The sequence below is a fragment of the Manis pentadactyla genome, chromosome 14, assembly GCF_030020395.1.
Source record: "Manis pentadactyla isolate mManPen7 chromosome 14, mManPen7.hap1, whole genome shotgun sequence".
Taxonomy (NCBI): domain Eukaryota; kingdom Metazoa; phylum Chordata; class Mammalia; order Pholidota; family Manidae; genus Manis; species Manis pentadactyla.
The window spans coordinates 43,049,764-43,076,992 of record NC_080032.1 but is presented as its reverse complement, the minus strand read 5'-3'; the positions used below and the strand labels follow the sequence as shown (position 1 = coordinate 43,076,992).

At 40.2% G+C, this 27,229-nt stretch overlaps 1 protein-coding gene across 1 annotated transcript in view; it reads left to right on the top strand.

Moving 5' to 3' along the window:
• Positions 1–27,229, top strand: part of RARB (retinoic acid receptor beta) — a 708,617-nt gene that overhangs the window by 270,529 nt on the left and 410,859 nt on the right. The gene's annotated exons all lie outside the window — the stretch shown is intronic.

Sequence of the window (27,229 nt, the reverse complement as noted above, 5' to 3'; positions counted from 1 at the left end):
CCCTTCCCTATCAAGGATTTTTATCACTCACTAAGTGCTGCTGCGAAAGAAAAGAACTAGGTTATGTGAGTGAATAACAAGGATAAAAAGTCATTGTTTGGATGGGCAGGAAAGATCTCTCTGAGGAGGGGATATTTAAACACTATTATTAGATTCAGATATTTAAAAAGAAGGAGGTAAGAAGACATAATGCAGCTATTACTCCAAAGGTGGGGTGAAATCTCCATAGTTGTGAACATTTTAAGTTATAAGGTAAGTTCACTCATTTTGTCTTAAAAGTGTCAGTGTGGAAACTTCTCAATCAGCAACTTTTGGCAGCTCTATATGAACATAATTCATTAAAACTTAAGTGTTATAGGTGTTCAATATATACTTGTTGACTTAAATTGAACTTTGATTCTCTCCAAACTTTGATTAACAACCTCTGTGCAAGCCGTACAGAGACATCAGCACTGCACTCCAGAAAATATCTTGACTGAGTTTTGTAACAGATGGCATTCACATTCTGTTTTGAGCTGCCCTCTCCGGGAAGGAAACCCAGATTTTGAGGGATGTGCCCTTCTCAGTGAGGTTCCCTTGAACTCAAGTAAGAAATGAGCTGCTCATAAATGGTTCCATTCTTGGTAGATTCACTGCTGGTTGAAAATGTAGTTGAGTACATAGATTTTTATAATATTTTCTATAATATTTTGCTGCTCTGGTGTGTGTGATATATGGATACATTGGCTCCTTTGCCTTTTTTTCATTAAAAATGTCATAAAACATTTAGGGGTCTGTGCAGAAATTGCTGTGACCTCTATTTATAATTGAAGAAAGTAACGGTTCCTTTAAAATATTACTGGAGAGCAGTATTCCTCACCACAAGACCCTGAAGTCTGCTAACCAGATTTGTGCAGATTTCCATTCTCTGGTGTGCAATTACTAAAATGACGAGAAAGTAGGACCATCGGAAAGGGAAAGAAATCTGGTAACTAAGGTGATTTGAAGCAAGCTTATGGGAGCTAGATATATTTTTTTTTGGTATTTTTTATTGCTGCTGTTTTATTATTGGTGTTCAAGCAATTTCTGTTTTTTAAAGTTGTTAGCGCTAAATAAACATGATGCCTTTGTATATTTCTTAAAACAAAGGACGTGTCCTCCTATCAGCTAGACCCTCTCTGTCCCCTGCATTTCCAGCGCGCATGCAAATGCGGAGCGGATTCTCATTCAGTGGGCCTGGAGTGGGGATGGAGACTCTGCCTTTCCAACCGGGTAATTGGATGTGTGCTATCCCCAGACCACGCTTTAAGGAGCAAGGCTCTAAGTGAGAATTTGTGTCTTCTGAAAGGTGAACTACATCGCTGGTCATTTAGGCACTAGCTTTGTGGTTACCATCTAACTGATTTTCTCCATATCCTGGGAGAGTGTCTTTTGGATGACTTGCCAGGAAGGTTCCATTGAGTTACTTAGCAGTTTCTTCTTTCATCTGAGGCTTTGTCCCAAAGGCAGCTAAAAGGCAAGACAAGCCTTTTGTCATCTTTGAACTCTGCTCCTTCACACACCATATTCGGTGCCACAAGTCCCATCAGCTATGCCTTCAAAATGCATTCTGTTCCATTCTGTTCCTTCCATCCCCCCACACCATTCCAGTCAGATCCTTCAACACCTTTTACCTGGGCTCTAAATGACTCCCCTAACTCATCTCCCTGGGCTTACTCTTGCCCCACAGCAGCGAGGTGATCTTTGAAGGGTATGAATCAGACTGTATCACTCCCTGCTTAAAACCTGCCTATAGCTTCCCATATATTGAGAATAAAACCCAAGCCTGTGACCACAATGCACACGAGCTACTGCTCTGAAGCTGCAGACCTCTCACATCTTGTTCCAGGCCCTCTAGGCACTGATCCTGGCTCCTGCCCACCAGCCTTCTGCATCTGCTTTGAGTGCAGCAGGCCAACCTCCTTCCTACCTCTGAGCTTTGCATTGGCACTCCTTTCTGCCTGAAAGCCTTTTCCTAGGGTGCTGGTGATCTCTCCTTCAGGTCACCCCCTCTGAGTGGCAGTCCCTCAGGACCCTATTTTAAAATTAGCCAAGTCCCATTTTTCCCTATTTCATCTCCATGCTTTATTTCATTGTTAGCCCTTATCACTGTCTGAAAGTATCTCTGTTTACTTACTTATTTTCCAGCCTCCACTAGGGTAACTGCACTAGAATAGAAGCTCCTTGAGGGCCTGACATTTCACAGGTGGTTGGGGTGGTGGTGGGGCAGATTGATGGGTGGATAGAAGGCAAGAAGGAAGGAGGGAAAGAAATCCCAATACCTTTCTTCACAATGTTGTTCCCCATTTTTCCATTTGATCCTGAAGTACTATTAAAAATGATCCTTCTCTCATGTTCCAGGAGAGACAGAAATTCCCATGTGTAATTTAAAGGCTTAAAAATGTTTTTTTATAAAGAGTAGTTCATTTCTATGCTGAGTTTTAGTAACATCGTTAACTTTTATTTCCAGAAACTCAAATGAGTTGGAAAAAAGGCACCATTTGGGAAAATTTACATAAGAATGACATTCCAAATGAAGTTTCTTCTCTCTGGATAATGCATTTCTGCAGACAAAACTCTAGGCCTCTGTTTGTAGAGTCAGAGCAAACACTTGCTAATGGTCAACTAAGGGGTGATCAGTGGTCACGGGACAGAATGACATTCCCTGGCTCACTTTGGTGTTTAATCCCACCCTTGGCCTTCTTAGCAGGGTGTTCTAACCTGCTGACAACCCAACAGCAAGGGAGCAGGAAGCACCCACCCAAAGCAAGCCTTTTGAGTCCCAGCAGCCAAGAAGAATGGTGCAAAGAATGCTGTCTACCAAGTCAGCATTCAAATCTCGGCTCTGGACTGACTAACTAGTCATTTGACCCTGAGAAGGTGCCTGAACTTTTCTGAGCCTCCTTATTTTCACCTATAATCTGAAAATAACATTCTGTTGCAGTGAGTTTTTAAAATGATTAATGTACCTAGTCTTTCATTTCTGGGGATATTGAGGACTTTGCAATTCCAGGAGGCAGCCTTTATTTTGCAATCCATGTAGATGTCATGACCACTTACATTTTTAGCTATATAAATGTTCCCAGGAGCACCAATTCAGGGTATAATTTTACATGGAATGTGATATACATGGAAGGCCTGGATTTATTCAAGGAGGCAAACCCTGGGGAACTAGACACCCCCACCAGTCCTCTCACTGAAAGCAACTGAATAGTCTGGGAGAGTTCTAAGTCAGTCACGGAAAAAGTAAATAAATAAATAAGGTACTTGAAATTTTAAGACAGATCAAACTAAATATTATAATTAAAAATAAAAACTCAATGCATGAGGTAGTCAGCAAATTAGAACCTGCTGGAAGACTTAGCTGATGAGAAGCTAGATATGAAGAAACTGCATAATTAGCTGAGGAAGACAAAATGATAGAATACAAAACGGGAAAGACATGGAGGCCTGAATGAGAGGATCCAACATAGGTTCTAATGATGGAAGAGGCAGTATTTTTTTTAAAAGTGTTTAACCCATCATATGACTCTCGTGAATTAGAATTTGGTGTTCAAATAAAATTTTTTCTTCTTGTAATATTGCACTAAATGTATTTCTTTCTCTTTTATTGGTGGTATAGTAAATGGTTAAGGTAGCAGATAAATTTAGCGAAAAAGCATTATACCAATTATTCCACATTTTTTAATTGAAATTTTTCCTGTTGTAAGTATGAGAACCTGTGATTTCTATTTTTGAGTTTGCATACAAAGATGTATTTTTTTTGGATTATCCTCAATATATATTTTAAAGCATCAGTAGAGTGTGTCTTTTTATGGAGAAATGGTTTCAGGTTTCTTGAGCTTCCATTTGTTTAAACAAAGCCTGCAATGTAAATATACAATAGACACATTTAGAATCAGATTATGTAGGTCCTATTTGTCTTAAAATAACTAATCGAAAGACCCAGATGAAGTAGCTTCCATAGTCTGATTTTTGCATTTAAATTTACTCTCATTTTTATCCTTTAATTTATCCTGATTATAGGACAGAAAATATTTAATTGTAGGTAAAATACCAGAGCTAGGATTAATCTTTAGCATATAGTTGGTACTTCGTAAATGTTACAGGTAGAGTTTATTCTCCTCGGTTCCTGTCCCCTCCAAAACAAAGAACTGGAAGGCAGAAGCACAATAGCAAAGCAGTGTAAAAGTTTTATCTGAATACCCTCCAAGAGCAGAGTGGGCCAGTGTCAAGGTAGACAAAGGCTCCAAACTTTTTGTGGGCTGGGGGGGTCGGTTTATTATCAGGTCCTAGCTGGGAGGCACCTGTTTGATTGACAGGGTGAGGTCATTTGATTGATAGTTCTAGTTATACACCCATTCCTCTTGGTGCGCATGTCGTTTCCCGGAATGCACACAGAAAAGGCCGTGCTGAATGAAATGTGGTCTGTGTGGCTCTCCGTTTTGCTGGATTGTACGGGCACTGGGTCTTGGTGGGACCTGTCTGATCTGGTCCGGATAGGCAAGGAACTTACCTCCCTGTGAAGCCTTTGTTGTTTTCGAGTGAGACCCTCTAACTGGGCATTTTTTCCTTGAACCTTATCTCCTTCTTCCCTCTTTCCTTGGCTGTTCATGGCTGTCTTTCTACATAACATAAATACTTCTTGAATGACTGAATTAATGACTATTTTAAATTAATTTCAAATTTTAGGAAGAGTGGCCAAGAGAAAAAAAAATTTAAATCAAAACATGGTTTTACATTTGTTTGGATTCGCTATTTCCCTAAATGTCATCATCGTCCTTTGTCTTTATTTTGGTGTTAATTCCATACTCTCTTGGTGCAGAGGAGAGAGGAAAAAAGTGATTAGAAATTCTTTAGCAATATGTACTGCCCATTAGAAATTGATCTTTACTTGGTTTTATCTCAGAAGCTCTCCTTTATGTGGCATTTCCTTCATGAACCCTCCTCAGTCTCCAAGAACAGATATTTGGATATGAAAACCCAGCTTGGAACATCAGCTAAGAACATCTATACAAGCCTTGGTTGAGACTTGTGGAAACCGTAGGCAGAAATGTTCTAGATCTCCACCCAGGATAGAACTAGGGCACAGGACACCAGGCCTATTGAGTGTGGGGTCTACTGATTCTCATGTAAGTGTGCAGACAAAGCAGCTGTTCCCCAGCAGCCCCAGTCCTTGCTGAGCACTTTCACTGTCTTGGGAGGATGTCCTTCCTCCAGAAGAACCTGTCAAAACCCTCCTAATCTTTGAAGGCTCTGTTTAAACACCACCTACAGCATGCAGTCTCCTCTGAATGCCTGCAGCTGAACCTGTAGTAGAAAATGTGTTATGTTGGGAGAATACACCCTTGCAACCAACTTTGACAGTTAGAGGCTAAATAATTATTCTAAGGCTTTGTGCTTCTGCACGACTTTTCCAGCAAGACTGGACATGTTGCAACTTTTTTTTAAATCAAGTTGCGGCCAGATTAATAATGTACCACCTGGTATTTATTCTCCTTCCTTCCTGCTTCACTGTATTTTTTTCTCTCCCACTCCTGCCACCCTGGGATTACATTTTCCATTAAGCCTAAGTATGTTAAAAAAAAATAGTAATATGGGCCTTGGCTTTATTTGCTCAGAATTAGCACTGAACATTGTTACCAATTAGTATAACTATTCTGTATGTCTTGACTTTCTTGCAGTAATTCTAAGAGGCCAGGGTCCTGTCTCCCTCATTTTGTTACCCCCCATCTTTGCATATAGAAACTGCTTAATATGGAAATTTTGAATGAACAAATTGTCTCTGCTTCCTCATTATAACATATCATGGTGTCCCAACAGACTTGGAAATACACATAGTTAATTTTTCCACACCTCTCTGTTGATTCATATGAAATCAACTTCTTCGTCTTCTGAAAAGCAAGCCTGAAGGGAAAGTCAATTGAAATCTTAGGACATGCAAAGAAATTAGACCCCAAAATCATGCAAGGTGAGGTGCCTACAGAATAAGCTAAGTTCTGAGAAAAGTTCACAAGCTTAGAGCCAAGGACAAGGGCCGGGGAAGGCCCATGCTTCCTGTGAGCTCCTCCTCTTTGTGTGTTTAGCTCGAGTCCTCCAGTCTAGAACATCAAGCTCTTCAGTGACTGGGCTCCTTGTGCCAATATCGCACTTAAAATAATGGACTTTGGAAACTGATCTTGGCACAGCCCTGTTTCTTTTTAAACATTTTTTTATCAGACGTCGGGTTTTATAGTCACATTGTTTGTGAAATGCCTTTTCTGTCCATTTTTATCATGGCAGTGTTTATGTTGCATGTCTAATTAGCTTCAACATACCAGATGAATCGTTTAAACCCGTCTGGCTCACTATAACTTTTCAAAGTTCCTCATCTGCTAAGGAAAAATATATTTGTAAAGGCTTAGATTTCAGGAATCAGAAGTCTATGATGGAGCTTGTTTGTCATGAGAAACATTTCGAGGGGGTTGGAAGGGACAGCTATTTGCTGGACTAGCCAGTGGGAGAGCAGATGAGGCCCAAAACACTTTTACAATTCTAATTTGAGAATCATTGCCAAGGTCAGCATTTCTTCCCCTTCTCAATTCCCCCATCTGTAAAATTAAGGGAAACAAAACACAGAGCTGAGGAGTTTCTCACCATTACCAGCCCTAGATATATTCGGGACACAGAAAGCCAAAAGACACGTGGGCTCATGGCAGAAAGGACAGGAAAGGATAGGCGCAAAAGATGGAGAGGTTGGAGAAGACGGGGAGGGGGGCGGGGGGGCTTGAAGCCAAAAGAGTAAAGAGCAGGAAGTCTAAAGCTCTGCTCCACAGCAAGTCAAGTACTTGCCTAGTACACATTCCCAGTTTGACACCTTCCTCCACCTTGATGCAATGCACAATTTTAATAAAACTTATTGATCCTCAATTTCAAAAAATCTTACAAGTGGAAGAGACCTGAGAGATGATCTCATCTCAGGTTCACCTCTTCTACTGTCCAGAAAAGGTTTCCATCTCTTCCTCATTTCAACCTCTTCTTGAATGCAGGTAATAAATCTTCTCTTGCACCAGGGTGCTCGTAACCATGGGAGATAGTATCTTTGTTATTTAATAGTACCAATTGCTTCTGTAATTATGAATAATAATAGCATATTTGTATATAAGATTATCTTTTCATGCTTTCTACAAATTATCTTAATTTGTATAGAGGTTCATCATTGTCTTTCAGCATCACAATAGCCCCATGAGATCAGATGGGAAATTTTATACTGAACTTGACAAATAAGAAAACTCAGCATCCAAGAAATAGAAATAGCCAGAGCCAGCATTTACAGTCCTTACTAAGGGCTAGCATTTTGTGTGAGGTGCTTTCCCTGCATTATTCTATTGAATCTGCACTAATATATGTATACACACACACACATATATATAAGTACTTTTATATCTTCATTGAAAAGTGATGGAATTAAAAATCAGGGATGTAAAGTAATACATCCAGGGACTCACAAGTAATGAGAAGTAAAAGATTGGGGACTTATCCCAGGTTTATCTGATGGATGTTTTAAGACACTATGTCATGCTGTTTCATCAAATCTAAGATGATGTCACTGTAAGCCACGTCATTATTTTATGTACCACTAAGAAAGCAAAAATAGTGGGAATTTAACTCTGGGACTATGCTTTCTTACCACCCAGGATTTTTGTTTTTAACTTTAGTGAAGGAGTCCTTTTTAACTGAATTTAGACATATATTGTTATCATGTTTAATAGGGAAAGTATAAATGGCATAAATGATTTAAGTTGTTCCTAAATGTCTGTACACTTAAGAGACTGACTCTTTTCAATTTATTTTCAATGCAGAATCGCCACTTGCCTCCCCAAGTGTTACCATACTTTGTGTGTTGTCAGGATCACTGGTGATGTAGCGTATATTAAATGAATGCTCTCCTATTTCTCTCAGGATTTTTTCCAAGCCTCTGGCACCTACTCTGAAAGTTTTGCATTGCGCACATAGGTAGCGATGGCCACCTCACAGCAGCCCTCTTGAGGACAGGAACTGTAAGCAGAAAAATTACAAGGGGAACAAATCTGTGGTTTAGAATCAATGACATGTGGTTTACTGCCTCCTTGGTTTAAGCCAGAGCTGAGAGTAAGTCCCAAGTATACATTATGTCTTTTAAGTTATCCAAAGCATTCACTCTAATCATAAAAGTCAGCTTCTCTTTTTCAACTTATACCCATTTTTAAGTATTTTATTTTCTGTAACTATACACAATCCACAGTTGTTTTTTCCTACACAGCAACTTTTAGAGGATTCAAAAAGAGGCATTATGAAGAAGTGGGCAATTTGGCAAGGAGTTTTATGAAGAAGTGAGTTTTTTGGCAAAGAAACACGCATAAGCATTTCCCAATAAAGTTGATCAGCACTGATGAAAAAAAATCTCTGTGTGCAAATCAGGAGGAATGGGGAAAGGATTGATGGAAAGATCATTTCCACTGAAACATTTAAGAAAAATGATTAAGATGTCATCAATATGTTGATCCAGCTGCGAAGTTAATTAAATATTACAGTCCTGGTAGAACAAAAACAGAAACTGAGATGTCCTGGGGAGTACTGTTTTTGTTAAAAAAAAAAAAAAAAAGAAAAAAAAGAAGAAGAAAGAGACATTTTGCCATTTTAAAAGAGCATTCCTTTCTTGCAGCAGTTTCTGTCCCTTCTGCTTTTTACACTTTATTCTTGTGTTTTCTGTCTACTTGCAAAGGCGGGAAAGTGAACTTGTTGCCTGTTTTAGTCACCAGCACTTACAAAATCCTTAGTTTAAGTGAGAATTGTGCCTCATGATAACAATCAGGTCTGGTAACTTCTGAACTGAACATTTCTAAGCCCATGAAGAAATATTGAATGATCCTGAGTAGAATTTTAGGGCCATATTTTATGAAATCTTCCAGCTGGTCAAGAATTCACAAGTTCATCAGTAGCACGTAGGATGTAGCAGATGGAAACAGTGAGGAGCCTGCCTGCCCGGTTTCAGTTCAGGTTTTCCTGCATATAAACTGTCACTGAGGTTACTTTCTGATCTTTTCTGTGCCTCTGTTCCTCAAGGATAAGCCACATACCTTCCTAACAGGTTTGCTGTATGACTTACACGAGCAAATACATGTAAAATGCCGGCACACAGCAATCACTCAATGGTATTAGCTAGTATGATAATGTGATAATAAAGGTGGTTGCTCTTTGCCAACGAAAATAATTTATTTCCCTGAAAACTTATTCTCTGTCCTTCCCATTAACAGATTACTCTACCTTATGAGGAAAGAAAAAAGTTTATGAGATCCATATTGGGTTAGAATCGAATCATTATTTTTTTAATGGGATTTATGCCTTTTTTTCAGTCATCGCGTCTGTCACAGAAGAATCAGAGTGTAGCTAGGGACAGATTCAGCCTTAACCCTCACTGTCACTTCCTCGGTCTGACTCCTAAAACCACCATCACAATTAAAGCTTCTTGCTGTTACCCGGACATTTTCCCCACAGGTGGATTTTTACCGTATGAACTTAGAGCTACTGATACTATATGAAGATTAAACTCTAGGATGCCATTGCTTAAAAATAAGATAGTGAGAATTTGGGACTGGTCTTTTGGAGCTCATCATGTCTTCCATCTTAATAGTCTAAGTATAGGTCTAGAAACCTTTCCTCCTCATCCTTTAAAACAGCCCTGTCCAGCACACTTTCCATGACGGTGGCAATGTCTTTTGCACCATCTGATAGAGCAGCCAAGAGCCAGATGTGGCTATTGAGTCCTTAAAATCTAGCCAGTGCTACTGGGGAACTGAATTTTTTATTTTAATAAATTTTAATGTAAGTAGATACACGTGGCTAGTCACTACCATCCCAGACAACACAGTTCTAAAGCCTTCCTCTTCGTAGCAGGTCCATTTTCTTGGGAGGCATTGAAATAATCTCACTTACCCAGACATCTGATTTTTTAGGAAAAGTAAACATCCATCCACTATCTGAAAAACCAGAGTTAAGTAGAAACACCTAGAATGACAAATGGGAGCCTATGCTACAAATGATTCTTGGTGATGTCAGAGTGTTGTACTCAACGCTTTGAGGATACATTGAGCCACACTGGGACTCTCACCAAACAACTGGGCATAAAATAAGACAGCCAGGAAAGCCAGAAACACATAGATGTCAGTGAGAAGATAAAGCTAAATGGTATAAAAAAGAAAGTAAAGACTTTTTTTTTAAAGCAAGCACTGCACTGAGCCATTTTTTTTAAGACAGGAAGTGTATGAAGCACAAATAAAAATGAAATAAAATAGAAAAAGCAGACAGTAGAACTATAAGGACCATATATATCAATCTGGGACCATTTACCAAGGGAAAAAGCTCAATTTAGGGCAAACTCCAGAAAATGTCACACTATCGAGTATCTTGGACGGCATTCATAATATTGAAAGTAATTCATCAAAAGAAAGCCTAAGTTACTTTTGAAAAATTCCTTCTATAAAGATAGTAAAGTATAAAATGTTAAATATTTTATAAAAACATGTTTAAGAGAAGTCTTGGCTTCTGGAAGGAAAAACAACCTTCATGTATGGACCCACTCATCTGACTCAACCTTCTCAGATTCAGTAATTTCCATTTCTGAGTCCTCTAGACTATAAGAGTAACATGCAGACCCAAAATGCCAGAATGTAAAATACTTTTGGCCCGCTGCTCCCTCAGGAGGCCAGGAGAATAGACTGAACCCTCAGTGGGCATATGTCATGCCAGCAAGCTTTGTCCAAAGGGCTTATTGAAGGTTCTATTAGAAAAGAGTACGTGCAACCACACGACTAATACTTCCTGAAAATTAAGGCCAGGACACATGGATAAAGCTGTTGTCTTTATGCTTTTATAAAAAGAGAAATTCCCCTCATTTTCAACTAAGAGATGGTTGTATTGAAATTTGTATGTTGACCCTCTTTGAATTATGGATTATTGGGAAAATTTTGCTTGCTTTTTAACTTTAGGGCATCTATTTTATATTTGGATAAACATAACCCACAGGGTATGTTGAGTTGGTTTGTGTCAATAACACCTGGATTTCTAGATTATTAGATTACTGCATGAAGATAAAACATGTGACTGATTAAAGGACAATGATTGAAATGGCCATAGAAGACTCCAACAGGCACAAAGCAGCATGCAGTATGTGCCGCACACCTCCAATACAATAGGTGTGGTTCTGACCTGGGAAAAGAGGATGGTTTAATAGGTGTGATGTAACTGGATCTCAGTGCCTGGAGGATGGGAGTGTTTGGGAATGCAAAGAGAGGGCCTTGGAAGACCCATCCCTGGCTCAGAGGTTGGAGTCAGGGAACCTTGGGGGAGGAGGGACTGGGGGTGTCCTTAGTTCAATGGGGAAGTAGAGGGAAATATATTTGATGAGTTAGGCTGGGCTGAGATTGTTAATGGCATTGAAAACCAAGCAGATTTGTTGAGATCACAAAAGAACCAGGGATATCATGGCACCTAAATTGTCGAAAAAGAAAAAAGTGTAAAGCAAGGAACAACAGGTGGATTTTCAAACTGTGTAATCACTGAGGTGCTCAACCATTGCTTTGAGATGAAGGTACATTAGTCTCAGGTTTTCTAATGTAGACCATAAGCCCTATTATTTTCTTCAAAAGCAGAACATTTCCACTATTTTAAAAGAGTTTTACTGTGACTGAGTAGTATTTAAAAGAATGGGCTTATACAGCCAAAGAAAACAACTTTTAAGAACTTAAAAGTCAAGGATTCTGAATGCAGCTGGAATGCTTATAATTTCTCATTTTTCACATAGGATATAGCCTGATACGGTAAGATATGTTTTCTGTTTCAACAATAAGATGAGACTTCAGTAAAGAATGGAGCTTCTGTCGCCTTGTCTTTGCCTTTAAAAATCTTGATAATGCTGAAATGCAGGAATGCTGAGCCATGTATACAGTGGGGTTTAGGTTTGAGTTTTGTTTGTTTATTAATATTTTACAGCATCTTGTAGAAAAACCCAATGAAATGAGATATGAAGAAAGTGAAGAAGTTTTGGCTTCAGTAGAAAATGTTCTTATTTTCCATATGGATGTTGAAGTTTGGAGAGCTTTACAAATTATAAACATACTCCTCTCAAATTTGACTATGGTTCTCTATTTCCAGTGGACATGAATACCTTAGAGAAATATTTACTAGACCTGTGAGTGCCTCTTACCTGAAGCTTTGTTTATTGCCACCTAAATGCCTTTGTAATAAGAAGTCATATACCCATGTTAAGGTCCCATTAGCATTTTTAAAAGAGTACTGGCTAAGGAGCCCTTCTTTCTAATCCCCAAGTCCGCCTGTCTTTTCAGCCCTCAGCCATGACTGAAAGGTGGAACCGTTTTGTAAGATCTGCAGGCAAGGGTTAGTTGAGTTTAAAAAGAACCTCTCCTTTTGAAAGACTAGAGCTTTCTGAAATAGCCATTGTCTACCCCAGGAGTCAAGGTACTCAAAACATCCTTTTCACCGAAGATCAAATTTGAGATCTCCTTCAGGGGAGGCATGGGCAGGCAACTGAAGAGAGAAAAGATTAGCAGAAGAGGTCAGGAAGGCTTTGTTTTGACTTCAGATGGTATACCTTCGGGTTATAGGGAATTTCAGTCTTCAGGGAACTACAAGCCTGCTTTTCAAGCAATTGCCCAACATCTGGCATGACCAAGAGTCAGGAGGTGATTGGAAACTGTTAAAAACACTCAAATTACAGTTGTCCATAGATGAAAGCAGACAGATTCATGAAGAAATTACTGAAAGTTAGCTGTTTATATCTTGCCCCCCTTTGCCCCCGGCTATGCTATATCCTTTGAAAAGCAACACCATAATTGAGATATTTTTTAAAAAAGGAGAAGTCACCCAGTTTCTAGGTTGAATGTTGGTTCAAATAGGACCACTCACTCAGCCCCTGCCCTGGTTTATTGTACCAAGGTGCATAGGTTAATACAAAACAGACACATTTTCAACTTGCATTTACTTCTCACTGTTTCCATTTGAGCTGTAAGCCTAGTGTTCTAATTAGTAATGTGTCTTCATTCTTGGTAGACTTGAGCATGAGGGGATACCTAAGAACAGTACTATTTTCTAAGAAAATGACTCTTTAAGATTATTTTATATTATTAGTTATTGTCAGTGATCTGTATACATTGTCAACATAGATAATATTTCTGCATAGATCATTTTATTTAACTATGGCCATGTATAAGCAAAATAAAAGAACCTTTAGTTTCAACCTTAGCTTGACTAAATTAGTATTAGAATTAATAATTAAGAGGAATTCTGTATTCAAAAAATGTATCTTTATTTTAGTACAATCCTCTATACAATATGGTCGTTTAAGAGAGGGTTCAAAAACACTGTGGGATAAAATCCATAGTATCAGGCAACTGGTAGATATTCTCAGAAGATATTTGCCTTTCCCTGGATAACTTTTGATAGTGACAAATACATATTCTGCCAGCATCTGAATTTAATATGCTAGATGTGTAAGGATGGTACAAACAGAATCAACTCCAGGTTCTTTGACTTGTTTTTAGCCTGACTTTATCTCTAGTGGTTTTCGAGGAAGCACCTGGCCTACTTGTACTGACCCAATACATCTACTCCCACATGGCCACTCATAGGTAGAATGATCTGCCAGTTTCAGAGGCTCTGTGAAGGGGCAGCATCCATTGAAATCCTGCTGTCCATTGTGTGAAGGAGCTAAAGCCTTAGGGGTGTGACAGGTTTAGCCATTCAAATGGAGAGTCAAAGGGCTGCCATTTCAGTCCTGCAGTGTTAACGTCTTTCCACCATATCCCAATTTAGACATTTACTGAGTCCATGAATGGTTTCCTATACTTCTGTTTAAAGGTAGGACTTTTAAAAATAAATCAGTATTTTCCTAGTAGAGGAGATTCCTTCTTCTAGGAGTCCTAAAGGGAGTTCTCTTTTTAAGAGGTTAAAATCAATTTGTTAAATCCAGATTTTAATAAAATGGAGTTGCTTTTATATTAAGTGTCTCCCTCACCTTCTACGGGCAGCACAGTGACATGAAAATCACCACCAGTATTTTTTTAAATAGCCCTTTGATGGCATGCCATGATCATTAGCTTTGGGGAAAGGTCACTTTGGGTTATGAGGCAGAGGGTATTTCTGCCTTCTTAAGGGAATGCTTGCCTCCCAGAGAGCCTACAGAAACCAAGAGCAGAACCTGACAGCAAACGGGCTACAATCCATAGCTGGCTGGTTGGTGCTTTACGTCAGGACCTGCGGTTAAGACAAGGCAGGAAATGGGGCCACGGAGGGATTTTAGCTGTTTAGTAAACAAACAAGAGCTCTCTCTATGTCTAGACTTTTGCTGCAGCCTCAAAGGTATGATTTATACATGAAATATACATGATTTTTAAATGTTATACCAGTGATATGAATCTTCTGGACTATTTACTATTTCTGAAAGAAGAATTGAATGCAGGGGCAGTCTGATGGGTTGAGTTTTTAGCTGAGGGGCATTTATTCTGGGTGGAAGTGAGCCTGGAGTACCCGCTGGTGTTAAGGTAAATTGTCTTTTGCCAATCAATTTTTTGCTCACTTTGTCATTCTGGAGTCTGTACTTAGACAGATGCTCACGACCCACCTAGCAGTCTCCTGAGGTTATAATTTAGCTGGCAGCTGCTAACACATTGAGGCAAATTGAAAGAGGCAGCTACTGAGCTCTTCTGACAGTGAGGGATGATGAGGGAAGGTGGCATGCTGAAGCACTTTAAGAACTGGGTCTCTTGTGTAAATCCCAACTAGATTTACCATTTGCATGCCTTCTGGTGCTTTAACATTTTAAAAACCCCTCTAGTGTGCAACTTTGCCATGTTGTGCAGTTTAGTTTGGCCTACTCTATAGATTTCCATCAAGGCCACCTGATCCAATACATAATCAGCCTCCATGGGGAAGCTCCCAAAGGTGTGTCACACCAGCTCTGGTTAGAGTTGTGTCCCCTGGGTGCTTTGTCATTCTAACTAGGGCACTGTGTTCTTTGGCCCTCCTCCTTAACCCAGGGTTACCCACAGAATACTTGGCCTTTCCCTCCATTATATCATTGAACTTGAGCAACCTAGGACTGCCCCATGATCACACCTAGAAGTAGTATAGCTCAACGGATGAGTAGGCTCTCTTTGGAATTAGACTACCTTCGAAATACTGTCCTGGCCTTGGAATTATATGACTTTAAGCATATAGCTTGTCTTCTTTGGTTCCTCAGTTTCCTGATCTGTTAACTGGGCTGTTGTGAGGGTTGAGATAATACATTTAAGGTATCCAGCACAAAGGCTGGTACTAAGGGTTTTAAAAAGCCCAGTTCCTAAAGCCCAGCTATCGGTCTACAGATGTCCATTTCCTTTTCCTCCAGCTTGGAATGGGGGAAAAATCGCACTAGCTCACCTTTTGTGAAAGATACTGATAACCTTACAGCAGCCAAGGGTCCCAGAATGGAAATTTTATTGTAGGAATATATTTTTCTTCTTCATTTTATCTTCCTAAGTAGAATCACCTATCACCAACAACCTTCAGCTCATACATTCAGCAAAATTTGTTGGACAACTATGCAGGGTTTCTAGTGTAAGGATTCAGTTATTTGCTGTATATGATTTAACATAAATATGTGGAAAGCTAGTACAAAGCAAAACCTTAAAATGGTACAACTCCAATATCATATAGATTCAGCATCCAGAAAAGAGACTTCTTGAAGAAAGTGGTATTTGACCTGGGGATTGAATGGTGTATTAAGATTTCAACCAGCAGAGACTGGGAAGGGTGTGTCAGATGGGAGAAATGAGGCAAGCTGGGGTCAGTTGTCAAGAAGGAAAAAGGAAGCTGTTTGGAAAGCATCTAGTCAACCAGCGTGGTTTCCCTACTGTGACTGGGAAAAGGAGTCTGTGTGATATAAAGCAGGATTGGAAGTATCTTTGGGAAATGGCATCCTTCACTTTGCTCCTTTACCCTTTTGGGGCTCTGTGGTGATATGAGAAACGACAGCCTCAGGCTGGGGACATGGCCTTCCCATTCTCTCCAGCCCCCATCATTGTTTAAACCTGGGCTTTTGAGATTGTAACAGCAACTCTAATGTCTTAGGTTCTTGATTATGATCTATGCTTGTGACCTCACTTGAAAACCACTCAGATGAGTGAAGGCTTCTCCCTTGGAATGTAGAGGAGAGGTTGCCAGCCTCTAGATGAAGAGAGGCCAACAGTCCTGTCCTGGAAGCCTGAAGGAAGCAGCATCATGGAAGAGGTCCTGGGTGGGGCTGGGGCTGGGGCTGGGCATGAGAAGGAAGGCTGTAGAGTGGTGAGGGAGGAGGGTGAGACCAGCAGCACATCAGGGACCAAAGTTCTCTGGTTAAAGAACTCTAATCAAATACTCATTAAACATTAAAAAAAGAAAAAGAAGTGATGTGATATAGTAGGCACAAAAAGTGAAAAGTGTCATTGACTAAACTGAACACATTTCAAACAATACCTGGGTACCATAGTGCCGAGGCTAAACAGGCTTGTCTTAACCAATGTGGACGTTCGGCAGACCTGGTTCGGCTGTCCCATTGATGAGTGACACCAATGTCAGCCTTACCAGTGGCCTTGTATTCTGTCTGTCTGGGGTACACCGATAACAGGTAAAAGTAAAATGTGATGCCTGACCGATGTGAGCACGTGGCCAGGCATCTCAAGGCTCCAGGTCAATGAACAATGAATTAAACCAATGGAGCCATTTCCATGGGGTGGTACAACTCAGGACTCTGCCACCCTTCACCGACCTTGTCTGATTAACATTTTGGCATACAGTGTGACTAATTTTAGGAATACAAACTGATTAGAGAAACACACAGACCTTTTGTGACTTTGGTCCTTGTACCTAAGATGATGTGGGCTCTGCTGTTAGTAGCAGATGATCCAGGAGCTATGCCCCAGCCCTTTTGTAGGCTAGATTATCTCAGCATATAATTCGTATGTTTCAATTGCTTTATTGGCTCCCCATAAAGCAAAATATTGACAATAAAGTTGCTATTTTTGTTTTACCAGCCACTGCATGGTCTTTGTTCCTCTGCATTTAATGGCTTCATGTTCTTCTCTTCCAACTGTTTCACTGTTCCCCTGACAAACAGCCACAGCAAGTGGGGATTCCAGAATAATGTCTAATCTTTACCAGCAAACTGTCTATCCTGCTGACCCTGTGGAAAACTAAGAACATATTGAATATATCAAGAACAAATTAAGGGTGTGATCGTAATGCCATATGTCTGGGAGCCTTGAGTGATTCTTAGAGCTCCAGCTTACAGAGTTAGTCATACTGAACATTGTAAATTTCAAAAAGAAAAGGAAATTGTACAGTTCAGCACTCACCGTTTTTCAAGCTTGATAAAAGAGTGAATGCTTTTCAGTCTGACTGCTCCAGTGGACCTTAGGTACAAGGGAAAAGAACAGTGGTGGCTTAGATTGCTCACCTGTCTGGCCTCTTGACTCACCATTGCTCTCCTCACACCTTGTCACAGAAGTCATGCCTGAACAACATACTAATTAAATTAAAAAGGGGCATTTTGAGGTCCTGGACAGCCTGCATTCAAATCCTGCCCTTGTCCTTTGCTAGCTGGATAACCCTATGTGAATTTCTCCACCTCTCAGATCTTCAGTTTCCTCACTGGTCAAATGAGGATCAAGGAGTTAACAGCTGCAGAGCACCCAGAACTATGTCTCATATACAGTCAGAGCTTACTGTTATTGTTGTCACTTGTTAACCACCCCTGATCCAGATGTTCAGTGAGTTCCGGTTAGTAAACATTTTTTGCAAAGAGCCAGACAGCCACTATTTGGGGCTTTGTGGGCCATATACCATCTCTGTCACAGCTGTTCAGCTCTGATATGATGGAACAGAAAGCAGCCATACAAAATAGGTAAAGAAATGGGCATGACCATGTACCAATAAAACTTTATTTACAAACACAGGACTTGGCCTGTAGGCCATAGCATGACCCTGAATTAATTCCTTTGGTCACTCAACTCCTTCTCTAAACTGTTGTTCTTACATTTGACCTTCTATGTCAGAGTCCCTGCCTTTGTTCAATCTATCCAATAGAACTGCCAGAGAGATTTATAAAAATACTAATGCTGGGCTGCATGCTCTGTATTTTGGTTGAGGTAGGGCTCTAGTCATTGGTGTTTTCTTCAAGTTCTCCAGATGATTCTAATGAGCAGCCAGGGTTGAGAACCACAGATGATAAAATTGTTCAGGCACTTGTCAGAAAAGGAAACAGATTTCCAGACCTCTGCCTACAAATTCTGATTCCATCTGGGGTTTGGGCCCAGGAATCTGTAACATTCTCAAGCCCTCCAAGTGATTTTTATCTTTAGACAAGTTTGGGAAACTTGCCCTCCCTTTTCCTTCCCTCCATTAAATATCTGCTGTCCTACAGTTCTTCCCAACACCTAGACTAGCAGACCCACACCAAGACAGCCTGTTGTCCCATGGATATAGCCACCTTTCTGGGGAAGCTACATACTAGCCAAAGGAGTTACTTCTAGAGTAGGAATTTTGAAGTTTGTTTCAGTCTAAAGAGTATGGCCACCATGTGACATGGATTTTCCTGGGTGATTGAGTTAAAGTGACATGTCTCATTTCTAGAATGAGAGTCTCAGTTTTATTCAACATGATTATTTTTGCAATTGGTGGAGATAATTTGGGGCCACAGTGGCTTTCCAGCCTGGGGCTTTAACAGCTTTCCATTTTTGTGGGTGTATGGAGGATAATCAGAAATTATCAAGACCTGATATTTGTAAACTGCTGTGAGGAATGCCCAGGCATTTTGTGAGTGGCAAAGGAAGCCCTTGGAAAGTACTGTTAGTATGAAATCAGCACCGTTGGGTTATTTCTTCCCTTTCACCCGAAGTTTAAAAAAGAATCCTTTTAAAGGGCGTGTACACGAGATACCTATAAGGCTTTGAAAATAAAGAGAAGTAAAATAGAAATAAAAAGGGTGATATGTGTGTTGAAATCTGGTACCAAAATAATGTGGCAAAATCCTCTGTTCCAATCAGGATCTCTAGTGAGGCAGATGCTGCCAACTGGCAACAGCCACATCCACCCTCCTCTCCCACACTGGCTTCCACTAAAGAGGCTAGAAAAGCTGCTCACTTTCTTGGCTTCCCCTAAGAACAAGGACTGGTCATGTGACACAGTTCTGGCTGATAAGACTTAAATAGAAGTCTGCAGAGTCCTTCTAGAAAGCCTTGGTTATTCTGGTAGAAGGTATACCCTTTATAGCCTCTCCACCTTCTTTTTGCCCTGACTATTAAGACCATCTGTGACCCTGGGACAGAAAGCCAACATGTTAATGGAGGTAGAAGAAGACGGGCATGTGCAGTCATTGATGATTTCTTTGAATACACTCCTTTTCTGGTTTGCCTGATCTCCAGACTGCTGGGTATGTGACATAGTCAAACACTTTCGCTGCTTCCGCCACTCAGAAATTTTGTTATATGCAGCCTAGGGAATTCCTAATTGGGGTATGTAAGCTACCTCTTTCTCTATTACAGAGGGTGCAATGGCTAAGAGGCATTAACATTCTAATATATTGATGTAAGCCTTCTGAATGAGTTGACCAGGAAGGGGGCTTGACAAGTTTAAAAAGCACAAACTGTTCTATCTACTGACCAGAGGTAAGACTGCATCCGTTAATTGTGGACAGAAATTTTAAAAGAAAATGTAATTGACTAATGTGACAGCTGCTTTTCAAAATAATTTTTAAATGCCCTTAGGGAATGATAACTTTGATGTGTTGTAAACATGTTGGGTCAGTAGATCCCACTGAATCAGTGAGTTTCAGTCAGTGAGAGTTGGCTCTTCCAAAGACTTATGGCTGCTCTGTACTGTATCTTCTTTTAGTTTGACTTGCAAGAGCCATTCCTACAATATTTACTGAGACAATCACTAAAATACAAGTATTAATGGGGGCTGTTCTTTTATGGAAACAGCTGGGGCAGTAGAAAATACAGGTTCAGACCCTGCTTAAAAACTACTTTGGGAAGCTCGGTCATATTTTCTAATTCCTCTGTGCCTCAGTTTCCTCATGTGTGAAGTATGGAGAATAATTCATTGGCTCTCAGCATTACCAAAAGGATTGAGCCAAATTACTAGATGCAGAAATGCCAACCACAGGCCCTTTTACTCAGTAAGTGGTTATCAAATATTCCCTTTCCCTTTGGAAAGGCACAACTTGGATGTTTACCCTTGCACAGATTAGCCTCTGAAAGTAAGGGGCTGTGTTCTGTCCTCTGCTTTCTTTTCCATTTTATCTCTGTTATCTTCGCCCACTTCAAACATTCCTCTCTGTGTCTGGTCTATCTTCGCAGCTCCTTAGATGTAGACAAAAGGTGGGAGTAAAGAATTAATTATTTTCCAACATGCTGTGGAGATGGACTTGAAACCATGTAGCTACATAGCATCCCATTACCTTTCACCAAACTTATTCTAGAAATAACACTCTAGAGCAGGGAGGAAAAATTGATTACCACCTGTGTACACTAGGGAATGAGGAGGGAGAGGGGGGAGGATGGAGGAGATGATTTGACCTGTAGGAAATATATATAGTGGCAGTATGGTGAATCCTTCAAAAGTTTGGATTCTAAAATTTGTGAAAAGGCTTCTGTTGACAATTGACTATTGTCGAAATTACCCTAGAAAATTAAATTGCTCATAAAGAGGACCATTTATGTGTGGTTTGGCATCTGCAATCCTTTGCTGTAATGCATGTATATAAATGTATAACCCATAGAATAATTTACAGTATATAATAAAGAATACATATGCTGACCACAGTTTTACCAGAAAATGTACCTGTGGACTAGTTACTTCTCTGAGCCATTTCCATTATGCACTAATAATGCTCATAACACCATGAGGGCTGCCTGGGAAAACAGGCCAACTGAAGACACATTCAAGACCCACATTTCATGCTGGTGCAGGAACACAAACTCAAAAACAGGGAAGGCAATCACTGTCTAGTCTTTAAATTGATCGTTTCTGTCTCCTGCTTTCCTCCCGCATCCACAGTGCATATAGTTTAACTGTGTATTAATTAATGCATATACAATGCAATCCCTCCCTTACTTTGTGTATGCCATTCTTTGCCTGGGACTGTCACAGGCCTCAAAAGAGTAGCAGCAAAATAATGCTGTTTATTAGCTTAATGAAATTTTAACAACCTTGCCTATATTCATGAGCATCAGAGTCGTTTGCAAGGAATCTTAAACTATAGACCTGAGAAATCAAATTCATAGCAGGGTAAAACAGAGCAAGTGCTGAGCAAAGAGGCTGGCTCTGAAGAGCGAGTCTGGACTGGCTTCAGGAAGTAGAAGGGCTGAGCCCCGGGGAATAGCCCATGTTTGCAGCAGCTGCCTTCTAGCTCTGATTCCCAGCGTCCTTTTGCTAGAACCCGAAGCCTGAGCTAGTACAGCTCAGCCTGTTCTCGGGACACTCAACACAGTGGAAAAGGACATCTCCTTGGCCTCTCTTAGCCCAGATGCTTTAAGGAGGGAAAGACCCATGTACAGACTCCTGGACATTCAGAAAGACAGATGCAAAGAAATCCTGCCTCTCCTGACTCATGGTAAACTGGACAAATACGTTTTCTCTTTTACACTCCTAAGAAGTCCAGTCTCCAGTGTTCTTACATATACAGAGTACAATCATTTGAGCGAACAGCCACAGGTTTATATGAGCACTCTGGTTGTGCTTTCAGAATGATCCTTGCAACAGAATTCCACATGGCCAGCAAAGAACTTCTCTTTCAAGAGAGTAGAACAGTGTACGATCAAGTATAATCAGAAATGCTTAAAGAATCAAGCTTCCTAGTAGTTTAAAAGTAGCACAAGAAGCAGGACCCCGGCCATGGCTTTCTCTCAGACAGATACCTGGGCACAAGCACAGTACAGATTGAACATCCACTGCTCAACAGAAATCTCCTTTTTTTTTTTTAAGCAAGTATGTGGTATGTGTTGGGTGGGGGGGTGCTGCTCTACATAGTATTTTTCCATCTACAGACAGTGGACGATTGGCTTGGAGACTCTGGATATATACTCAGGTCTCTTTTGATTAGATTGGCCTGGAAAAGCCATTTTGTGTTTTCTCTTTTATGGAGATACAGCTGGTCACATCACCCATTTTGCCCCATGGCTTCCAATTTGACAGATGCAAAATGCAGGTGCTGCATCTCTGAAGTGCTGATTTGGCTGGGGGGTAGGGAGGGAACCTCCAGGAAATGCTTAGAGTTACAGTTTGAGGGAGTATTTTTGTCCTGCGCGATTACGTTGTGTTTACTGATTTTCTTTACATTTTCCTAAGGCAAATGACAAGTGTACCTTTAATAAATACCCAGCTAGCTTTTGGAAATTTTTTCTACCTTTTCTTTAATCATTCACAGAGGAGAAAGCCCTCTCGATGCCGAGCAGGGAAGGGAAAGAAATTAAGTTTCACTTCGCCAAAAAGAAATACTCCAACATCTTGTAATACTTTTCCTTTAAGAGCCTAATTTCTTTTTCCCCAGCTGCCTTCATCTCTTTGATACATAAGGGTACACTAAGTTGAATCTATAAACAGAACCCACTAATTAAGAGTGATTGCTTCGGAGATTGGTCCAGACGATTCAGCATTATATGCGTGTTCTTCTCAGAGATCCATTAGCTGCTAATAAGATACTACAGATGTACCAGTCTGTTTCCTGTTTCCGACTATTGTACCTTTATTGCCATATATGGACCAATCGGATGGGCGGAACAATAAGTGGATGTCCTTTTGCTCCCTGAACATGTCTCAAAGGAATGTTTGTTATTAGATTGCTTTTTCTGTTTAGTTTCACATCAGTATGTTAATAAAGAAAACATAACACTGAGAAAGTTTTTGTTGCTTTTTTTCTTCTTTACTTCTGTGCCTATAACTGGTTTATTGTTTAATTAAATCCCTTTGTGTAGATTTTGTAAAGTAAGTAATGCAAATACGCCTGGGCAATGTGAGCAGAGGGGAAAAGACATTCTCCCTCCTGCTCTCTTAAAGTTTCCATCTAAATGTTTTAAGTACTTAAAAATTCAGCATGAATATCATGTTGCTATATTTGACTGATTTACTCTGGAGACTTGGTAAAAAGCCTATGAATTATTCATTCCCAAGTGATTCTATAAGTCTGAACACCAGAAATCACAACCCCCACTGAAGTTTATAAAGTGAAATCGTTTAAATGTTCTCTAGACATGTAGATGTCTATAGAGTTGGTTTTCCCTCTGATTTCAAATTGCTGTGCTTTCAATCACTTATCTTTTTATTTTAGGATAACTTAGCTAAAGACCTTAGCCTTTTTCACAGTAAACCTGGTTGACATATTTTTAAGCTAGTGCAAAATAGTATATTATAACATAGAGTAGTAATTGGTACCTTTTGTTCCTTTTAAGTCCAGAGAGATTTCATTTCATTACAAGCATAAAACAACTAGGGGGAAAATAATCATTGACTTTTCTTATATCTATATGGAACTACAAGTGGGAAGTATTAAACTACAATTTGTTAGAATTAAAAAATATACCTAGGGAAGGAAACAAGTACATACTCCACACACACTATATACATATATGAACTAGGTGGGTACATATGGACATACACACACGGTAATGCCCAGCAGCCTGGTACATGAAAACTATCTATAATATTAAAAGATTCTAGTGGTCCCTGTATTCTGGAACCCACAAATGCGAGTCTTGGCAGCTAACTTTTTATCAGAGTATATTAAGATCATTTAAAAAGCTACTTGAGCAGTAATGCTTTGACCTATGTGCTCATCAGAATTCATAAACTAAACAAGGTCAGGTGGGGTCACTAGCTGGATGACACTTCCCAAGAACATCCTTTAAAAATATGTGGGCTGTGGTCATAGATTGGAGCTTTTCCTAAACAGGATTTTGAGTGGAACCATGACACACTGTTTGTGAGGTGAAGAGTGGAATTCCTCAGGGGAAAAGTAAAGAGGGCTTTTGAACCTATTGGTGGGTGCCATTCATTACTCCTTTTGTGGAATTCTTAATTTCTTGTGCAACATTCACAATCCTGCCATCCATGTAATAGACACAAAGTGTGTGAATGTGCTGTGTTTTCGGTAGAGAGGTGTCCTGAGTTATCCTTTGCCAGGGAACATATGCAGCAATTATACACACACGAGCACAAACTGAGAAGTGTTCTGTTTCATGCACACCATTCCCAGACTCTTCATGAAAAATTTTCAAATCAGATTAATCATCCAAACATCACTAATAAACTGTCTGCCAAAATGTGGCTCAAAATTCGATTCCCTACAAAGAGCATGCAGAGATAATGTCTTCATTCAGTTACTGGTGTAAAGGTTCTTCACTCAAGTCTATTTGTACAGTTTCCACTGTTACTAAAGGACTGATCAGAAGCAAACAGTTCAAGAAAGGTGGGGTTGAAATGCCATGCCTTGAATATTTGTGGGCATTGGACTGATATAAAACAGTAGTGAGAATATGTAGCTATAATTAAGCCATGTGAACATCTTCTAAGTTGTTTTGATAAATGGCTGCTACTGTAGTTGTTGAGAATCTTCTGTATTTCAACACTCAGGCAAGCTTATATTAAGTACCCACTAAGGTCTGGGCACAGGTCTGGCACTAAGTATGAAGCAGAGCATGGGCCGGGAGGAAGCCCACCCCAGGGAGCGGAGGGTCTAAAGGAAGAGTATGAAAACTCCAATTTTCTTCATCTGCTCAAAATATTTTTGTTAGGTTTTGAAATGTGTAGACCTGTTGGTGGATGGAGAGAAAGAATAGTCTTAATGGAAATCAAAATATACAGTTATAGTAATTGGAAGTTATCCTTCAAAGAAGCAAAATGTAAAATCTGAGCTAATAAATAGTGTCTTTCTCCTGGTAATCCACTGTAGAGGATTTGCCCAAAAGGAAAGCTCTAATTGTTGCTATCGGTTATATTGTTTTTGAGAAGACAGCTCCCTGCATAGGAGGGATGAAGAATAATTCAGGTATTAGCATAATTTAGAAGTGGGAAGTTGTGATTTGATAAGTCCTCATTGTGTGTCTGCCTCATCTGAATTATGGATAACTTTTCAGAGCTAGGATTGGGATGACACAGGTAACATACTCACCTGGGATACCCAATTCAAGGGTGCAACAATAAATTCAGCAAACTAATATTTTAATGCAATTTTTTAAAAATCAAAATTAATACAAAAAAATCCATGATGAAAAAAAATACCAAAAATTAAATAAGGACCAGCTCAGTATTGTCACCCACTGTTCACTTTGACTTTGTCTTGTGCCCACCTTGCTCCAAACTCCCAAAGCACTTTGTTCATTCCTCATCTCCCCACAGGTTTCATTGTGTGTGACAGTTATTGGCATCTGTGTCCTATCAATCACCTGGGTAACTCCTGCTATTAGAGAACAGACCATGTCTGTTTTGACATTCCTTACCTTACCCATATTTTGCATTGTATATAGCAGCTACTAAGTGCATTAGATCAGAGAGCTGGGCAAACCAGTGCTCAGAGCCTGTTGACATTGACTGAGTCTTCTGAAGACTACTGCCTCTAAAGAGAAACATAAAAGAATGTAGAGAATCCATGTGATAGCCTTTTGCATTTGAGGCTTGATTCTTGTATGCTTTATGCTTGTATTGTATTCATTCTAAGTCTGTGATCATGCTGATTTTTAAGGAGCCCGCTATATTGGGGTACACAATTAGTGACACCTTGGGTTTTCTTTCCTTTTGTAGGATTCTGACTTGTTTTAACATCAGTTTGTGTTCTTGAACATCTCTGCTAATATGCCCCACAGGCACTTCAGGTGACATCAACCAAAACTGCATTTGTCCTCCCTTGAAACCTATTGTTCCTTCTTTGTTCCCAGTCTCAATGAAGAGCACCATCGTTAGCTTCATTTCTAAAAGCAGAATGCTGGAGTAAGCCTTGATTCTTTAGTCTCCTTTAATGCCCTGCATCCAGTCCATATCTTATTCTATCCATGCTACCTCACTACACATCCTTTGGATTCATCAGGGCCACGTACCAAAGTCTCAGGCCCTCTTAGTGGGACCACTGAAATAGTCTCTTGTCTGCTTTTGCAGCCTTCCACCTTTCCCACCAATCCAGTCTCCACACAGCTGCCAAGTGGCCCAAATAAAATGCAAAACTGATAATGTCACTTTCATGCTTCAAACCCATGACAGACTCAGTGGCTTCAGGAGAATAATTCAGTCTTTTTGACAGGACATTCAGGGTCCTTCTCCATCTAGTCCCTTCCTTGCCAGTCTCATCAGGCACTGTTCCCTGGCTGATACCCTGCATTCTCTCTATTTTGTCTAGAAGGCCCTTCCCTCAGTGCAGTTGTCCCCTCCCCACCAGCCCTTGGTTGGCCTTAGATGCCCAGCCTTTATGCTTTCATCACATTGGCCACATGCAGAGCATGGAATAAACCTGGTGGGTTGTCTTTTCCCCCACTAGGGGGAGGTACATTTGATGGGTGGTTGGGGGTAGTAAAGAGTGGAAGTGTCTTTCGGTTTTGTATCCCAGCATCTAATGCCGGGCCTTGCACACAGCAATCATTCGTAAAATTTGCCCTCCACATTCAATCACTTGTTAAATTATATTCTCATATCCATTCCCCTCCCATTCACCCTCATTGCCATCTTCCAGTTTAGATTTATATCACTTAACTTTTTCCATATATGTTTTATATTCTATCTGACCTGGACTCATGCTACTCCCCCCAAAATCTCTTTCCTTCATCTCTGTCTGCTGAGCTCCTGTTTGTGTCTTCCGGTGTTCATCCTCACTGCCTCTGCTCCATCAAGCCTTTCCTGCTTTCCCATGCATGAAAGTAATCCCTCCCTTCCGTGTTCAGTTCTGTCTCCTCCCATCACAATCCCAGCACCTGGATGCTGTATCTGTATTTCATCCCCGCAGTTCCTGTAGCAGTCACCATCCCCTTACTGAGTTGTAGGCGGGGATTGTTCCTCCCTCTCTCTATTCCCCCATGGGTCTAGCTCAGTGCTTCAGTCATAGAAGGGGCTCAGAATTGAATTGGAACTGAACTGAATTGAATAAAATACCCATTTATGAAATAATTTGCTTTAGAGTTGC